General features: G+C 45.8%; 1 long non-coding RNA gene across 1 annotated transcript; it reads left to right on the plus strand.

Annotated features, from left to right (window-relative positions):
* The first annotated feature begins 2,498 nt into the window (after window positions 1-2,498).
* Window positions 2,499-5,650, plus strand: LOC129052122 (uncharacterized). Its single transcript, XR_008516940.1, has 3 exons — window positions 2,499-2,605; window positions 3,108-3,283; window positions 5,510-5,650. It is a non-coding gene; the product is annotated as an uncharacterized LOC129052122 (long non-coding RNA).
* Window positions 5,651-7,295: the final 1,645 nt, after the last annotated feature.

Raw genomic sequence — 7,295 nt, forward strand, 5'->3', positions numbered from 1 at the left:
TTTTTTTTTTTTAAGATGGAGTCTCACTCTGTCGCCCAGGCTAGAGTGCAGTGGCACAATCTCGGCTCACTGCAAGCTCCACCTCCCGGGTTCACGTCATTCTCCTGCCTCAGCCTCCGGAGTAGCTGGGACTACAGGTGCCCACCACCACGCCCGGCCAATTTTTTGTACTTTTAGTAGAGATGGGGTTTCACTGTGTTAGCCAGGATGGTCTCGATCTCCTGACCTTGTGATCTGCCTGCCTCTGCCTCCCAAAGTGCTGGGATTACAGGCGTAAGCCACCGCGCCCGGCCGTCTCAGGACATCTTTATTGGTTACTCCAAAGATTACCTCCAATCTAACACCCTCCCTTCACTTCCCCACCGACAGCGTCTTTCCTGCGAAGCCTTCTCCTCTCTGTGCATGGCAGGAATCCGTGACTCATTTTGGATTCTCCCATCTTCCTCAGCTTCGCCATCCAATTAGTTACCCTGGCCAGTCCTGGTTCTGTCCCCAAGACAGCTTGATAACTTTCAGCACATCCTTTAACCTCTCTGGGCCTTAGTTTCCTCAGGAAGGAAGAAAAGGAGGTACAGAAAGATAAAAAGGAAGAAACGTTTACTGAGCTCCTTCTCCTTGCTATAGGCAAGGAATTTGACACCAACCAGATTGGTTCAGATTCAGCCTTGCTACTTGTTAGTTTTGTGCTCTTGGCAAAATAACACATTCCCTTTCTGAGCTTGTTTCCTCATCTCTAAAACGGGGGTGGTAATATGTATGTTGAGGAAGAAATGACAGTGGGCCTGGCACGTAGTAAGCATTTGGTATATGTTAGCCAGCGTGCCGGTCCTCCCTCCCGTCTCTTCCTCTTTCCTTCCTTGTCTCATTGAGAGCCTGTTTGGCTGTATTTTTCCACCCAAGCAACTACTCTCCCCACAAGTGTGTGCATTGTTTGGGAGTCGGGCTGTGAGATGAAGTTATGAGTTGCAAACACAACAGCTCCTCCAGCTTCTGTTGCTGGCCTACAATTGTCACGTTCATCCAAATAGCAATTTCAGGGCACACTTCTTTCCTGATTTGTTAGCGCTTCTGAAAAATTAAATGGAGAGAACTTTGAGGTGCCAAGGAACATGATGAACTCATTGCAGAAGCAGAGCCAGCTCTTCCTCCACCCTCCAAAGCTCTAAAATTAGACTCAGCAAACCCTGCGAGGAGAGCTCAGCCCACTCTTGACCCCAAAGCAAAGGGTGTCCTGTTTGCCATGAGGTCTTGGGTAGCCTGAAGGCCTCAGTTTGGGGGACAGACCCTCAAGACTGAAGCAGAGCCTATGACGTCTCTCCCTCCCTCCCTCTGCTTCCATCTGGAACTAGGTGCCACTGGAGATGCTGAGCAGTGACGAGCCACATTTAATTGTTTCCTCTTTTAGAATCAACTTTATTGGGGTATAACTGATGAATGATAAAATGCACCAGGTCGGGCATGGTGGCTCATGCCTGTATTCCCAGTACTTTGGGAAGGTGAGGTGGGTGGATCACCTGAGGTCAGGAGTTTGAGACCAGCGCCAACATGGTAAAACCCCGTCTCCCTAAAAACACACACACAAAATAATAATAATAATAATAATAATAGTAATAATAATAATTAGCTGGGTGTGGTGGCACATGCCTGTAATCCCAGCTACTCAGGTCACTGAGGCAGGAGAATCACTTGAACCTGGGAGGCGGAGGCTGCAATGAGCCAAGATTGTGCCACTGCACTCCAGCCTGGGCAACAGAGTGGGCCTCTGACTCAATAAAATAAAATAAAACGCACCCGTTTCAAGTGTCCAATTCAATGAGCTTTGACAGATGTCCACATTCATAGAACTATCACCACAATAGAACATTTCTATCACCCCAACAATTTTTATTTAAAATTCAGAAATATTACAACCATCCAGAAATGTTCAGAGATTAATATAATGAAATAATGCTTGCAAATCTACCACCAAGGTTTAGCAGATGTTACTGTGTTGCTACATTTGCTGTGATTTGTCCTCATTTCTTTCTCTCTCTCTCCCTCCCTTCATCTCCAATCTGAGAAAGAAAGAAAATTAAATAAAAACTCTTTTAAAGAAATGAAACATTATCAGTACAGTCAGAGCCTTCCTTATCCCAATGCTCATAGATAACTACTGTCACTACCCATGTTTTAAAGGGACATGTCTTACTCATGTTTAAAAACTTACTGCAATGTGCATGATCACAAAAAATATACAGCTTTGTTAGGTGGGCTCTTGACATTTATGTATAATAATGGTGTATGTGTCCTTTTGCAACTTACTGTAACTTGACAGGTGCTTTTAAGATTTATTCACCTTTTTACAAGTAGATCTAGTTCATTTGCCTTAAATTAGTATTCTAGTGTAAGAAGGTTTTAAAATTTACTAACCCAATCCCCTACTGATAGGAATTTAGGCTGTTCTCTTTCTCTTCCCAATAACATCAGTGCTGCAGTGCAAATCCTGAGCCCATGTATAGGAATTACTCTTTCGGGATATTTATCTGAAAGTGGAACTGTTGGCTCAGAAGGCCCCAGGGCATGAACCTCTCCAGCTTTGCTAGATATTGCCAAATTGCTCTCCCAGGTAAGAGTATCAACACCCTCTTCCTAAAAGTTCCTGTCTTTCCCATCTCCTCTGCAACATTTGGTTAGATTTTTTCCCCCACTCTGATGTTTATGAAATAGTCTTTTAGTTGCTTTAATCTGCATTTCCCTGGTCAACAGTGAAGCTCAGCATGTATTTATAAATTTATTGGGCTTTAGAGTTTCTTCTGTGAATGCTTGTGGATGTTTTTGTCTCTTTTTCTGTTTGCTTTTTAAATTGGATTATAAAAATCTTTATGTATTATAGATATTAATCCCTTATCAGTTATATGTATTGTAAATATTTTCTCCAAGCCTGTGGCCTCTCTCTCAATTTTGGTTTTGGTGCTTTTTGGTCACAGAAATTTTAAGTTTTAATGCAGTCAAATTTTTCTCTGTGGTTTATGCTTTTTGTGAATTGTTTAAGAAATCCTTCCCTACTCCAACAACATTTTCTACATTTTCTTCTAAAAGAGATAAGGGTTATTCTTCCCATTTGACAGATAAGGAAATGGAAGAAGTGACTTGTCCAAAGTCCGCGGATGTAGGTGGCAGATCCAGGACTGGCCCGCTGTGTGCTGATTCTAAATCCAGCATGCTTTCCTTCACTTGGGGCCCTGGCGTTGAGAGCTGGATCTGGGAATCAGATGATCATGGTTCAGCGTGGTCTTGACCTGTGGTGAGTGGACACTGGGTGGACCATGTCCCCTCTCTGTGGCTCCTCTTGGTGGTCCTATGGTCAGGGAGGCTCATGACTTTCCCTTTGCCGGACGTGTCAGTGAATAACTGAGTTCCTGAAGGTCAGCTTTGGAAGAGATTTGGGGCCATGTGTTACACATGGAGAAACTGAGACCCTGATTGGGGGAGAGAGTTGCTCTGGACTTGCCCGTGGCTTATCCCGCCTGCCAAGGGGCACAGTTCTGGCACTGCCTGGCTCCCACTCTGAACCCACTTGGGCCTCGCCACCCTGGCCTGGCCACTGAACAACAGTAGCCACCAATGGGGAGGACACAGGCCACCTGCCAGGTGACTGCACATCTGCCCCTTGACTTTGTCCTCCTAGCAGCCTTAGGGCTGGCAACTGTTATCTCCATTTCACAGAGGAGGAAGTTGAAATTTAGAGAGGGTAATTGATTTGGCCAAATTCACACACAGAGGCAGGAAACCCTGATCCCCATGATTCCAAAGCTCATCCTGTGTGACCCAGGATCCTGCTCTGTATTGGAGGTGACTGAGTCAACACTGGAGAAGCAGCTCCTTCTCTGATTGACCCTCAACTGTTAGAGAACCTGTGTCCCCAGCCCCACGTAGTCATCTCTGCCCTGAGCCTCTCTTAAGTGTCTCAGAGCCTCAAACCCTGACTCGGTCTCTTGTCTTATTTATTTATTTATTTATTTATTTATTTATTCATTTATTTATTTATTTTTGAGACAGAGTTTTGCTCTTGTTGCCCAGGCTGGAGTGCAATGGTGCAATCTTGGCTCACTGCAACCTCCGCCTCCCAGGTTCAAGTGATTCTCCTGCCTCAGCCTCCCGAGTAGCTGGGATTACAGGCATATGCCACCAAGCCTGGCTAATTTTTGTATTTGTAGTAGAAACAGGGTTTTGCCATGTTGATCAGGCTGGTCTCGAACTCCTGACCTCAGGTGATCCTCCCGCCTCGGCCTCCCAAAGTGCTGGGATTACAGGTGTGAGCCACCATGCCCGGCTTGGTGTTTTGTCTTAAAGCAAGGAGGTTTTCACACCTCATGGCCCATCCACACACAGCCTCTGCCACTCCCACATCAGACTGAGTGGGCAGGGAATGTCCTACTTTCATCCATTCATTCCATCCCTTATTCACTTAATTTTAACTGGGCAGAGAGTCAGGGTGACGTGTGGCCTGGTCTGAGTCCTGTGCCATCTTACTTAACTCTCAGAGCCTCAGTTTCTTCATGTATAAAATGGGCACAATGAACACTCAACTCCTCAAACTGCTGTGAAGGTTCACTGAGAGGAACAAACCTGTGGTTATGATTCCATGGCCAGTTTACCGTGGGGTTTGTGACTGCTGCCTCAGCTCTGCCATCTGAGCTCAGGGCTGCCTGGCCTGGAATGGAGGGGTGGGTAAGACCACAGGCTCTGAAGCCAGAGTACTTGGATTCAAATCCCACCACCCTGACTAGCTGTGTGATTTTCAGCAATATACTAAGCTTTTTGGTGCCACATTTCCTCATTTAAAAAATTATGTTAATAATAATGCCTACCTTATGACATTGTCATGAATACGAAAAAAGTTAATACACGTGAAACACAAAGAACCATGTAATTATAGACAAAATTGTGTCTCCCCCAACCCCACCCCAGATTCATATGTTGAGGCCTTAACTCTCAATTTGACTGTATTTGGAGATAGGGCCTTTAAGGAGGTAATTAGGGTGATATGGTTTGGCTGTGTCCCCACAAAAATCTCACCTTGAATCGTAACAATCTGCATATGTCAAGGGTGGGGCCAGGGGGAGATAATTGAATCATGGGGGCGGTTTTCCCCATACTGTTGTCATGGTAGCAAATAAGTCTCATGAGATCTGATGGTTTTATAAATGGGCGTTCCCCTGCACAGGCTCTCTTGCAGGCCGCCATGTGAGACATGACTTTGCTCCTCATTAGCCTTCTGCCATGATTGTGAGGCCTCCCCAGCCGTTTGGAACTGAGTCACTTAAGCCTCTTCTCTTTATAAGTGACCCAGCCTCAGGTATGCCTTTATTAGCAGAGTGAGAACAGACTAATACATAGGGTTAAACGAGGTCATAGGGGAAGTGGGGGCGGGGCTAATCAGATAGGATCGATGTCCTTGTAAGAAGAGAAGAGACAACTGAGATAGCTCTTCCCCCATGACCTTTCCCTCCCTTTCTTGTGTGCGCAGAGGAAAGGACATGTGAGGACACATCAAGAAGGTGGCCATCTACAAGCCAGGAAGTGAGGCCTCACCAGATGCCAGCCCTGCTGACTCCTGATCTTGGACTTTCAGCCTCCAGGACAGAAATAAATTTCTATTGTTTAAGCCACCCAGTCTGTGGTATTCTCTTATGGCAGCCTGAGCAGACTAATATGCCAAACTCATAGTTTGTGCTGAAGAAAAGCTAATTATTTGATAATAATTTTATTTATTATTATGAATACAATTATGGTTGTAACTGAAAGACCAGATTCAGGTATCTCCTGCAATGTTGATAAGGGGGTGGCAGGGTGAGGGACTGGGGCTAGTATCAATCAGCACCCTGCCCAACAAAGGACTTCCCCTCCCAGGCAGCCAACAGAAGAGGCTGGGCCAGGCTGCAGGTGGTCGGGGAAGCCTGGCTTCCTTGTCACTTCTGCCTCTTATGACCGGTGCACAGGCCTGCTCTGGGCCAAGGGTACCAGAAGGCTTTGCCTGTGCTGTTTCTCTGACCCAGTGGCCTCCCCTTTTTCAATTGCCTAACTCCAGGACAGAAATAACTCTGATGCCCCTTTCAGACCTGCCCCCTAAGGCACCCCCTTAGACATTGGGACATCAGTAACAGGAGAGAAGATCGACAGATTAGAGGTGGGGGCATGGGAAGCTCTCTTCTGATTGTTTCTCTTTCTTTTACAAAATGAAAAGCAAGGTCAAGATCTGAGAATGGGAGGGGGTGGGAGTTGGAGATTTGAGGGGAGCCGAGATAAGGAATACAGGTTATCTTACTTTTGGTTGCTCAAAAGCAGACCCCAAGACAAGGATCCCAGAGCACATAGTTTATTTGAAAGGTGATCCCAGGACAGCCAGGTAGGGGACTAGGGGGCTGAGGCAGGAAGGGAAAGGAGCCAAGCCCATTACCATGGTGGGCAGCTGAATGCAGGCCAATCTCACTGGGCTATCGTGGGCGCCACCCAAGATGGGAGGGGACCGGAGTGATCTACATTCCAACTAGGGGTGATTTTTGCTTAAAGGTTGCTCCTGGTTGAGAGGTCAAATCTCTGCCTCCAGCCCTGCTCCCCAAGAAAGCCCTAGCCATGAAGATGAGGGCAATTAGCACTGGGGCAGCAAGGAAAGGGTACTGGACAGGGGTCATGGGTGGGACCCTGCCAACATCTGCTGTGGTGAAGGAGTGAATTAACCAGCAGTAAGTGGAGGTCCCTCAGGGCTAATGGTGATTGGTTTAAAGTGAACCAAAGAGCGTAAGTTGTCAAAGGACCTTAGTCATCGCGGACTACCATGCCTGGCTAATTTTTGTATTTTTCGTAGAGATGGGATTTCTCTGTGTTTGCCAGGCTGGTCTCGGACTCCTGGCCTCAAGACTGGCTTACAGACGACATGAACTATAGGGCCCCCAGAAGAAAGACACTTTTCCAAAATCACTCTTAGCGTGGTCAGGATGGCAGATCACATTCCTTTGGAACCTTGCACAGAAGAAAAAATAAAAAACTTTTAAAGCAGTTTTTAGTATACAAAAGTAAAACATGATTATTGGAGAAAATCTAGAAAATATAGACAGAAAATTTAAAATCACACAGAGACGTGTAACCCAGAGACAACCGCTGTCAACAATGGATCTGTATCTTTCTAGTCTATTTCCTAAGACTATGTGTATTCATATAGTTTTTTTCAACAAAATTTCAATCACATTATATGTAATAGTACATCCTGTCCTCTAACATGATTTTTTCATGTTACAATATAATCATGTTTCTCT

Source organism: Pongo abelii, chromosome 21, assembly GCF_028885655.2.
Source record: "Pongo abelii isolate AG06213 chromosome 21, NHGRI_mPonAbe1-v2.0_pri, whole genome shotgun sequence".
Lineage (NCBI taxonomy): Eukaryota > Metazoa > Chordata > Mammalia > Primates > Hominidae > Pongo > Pongo abelii.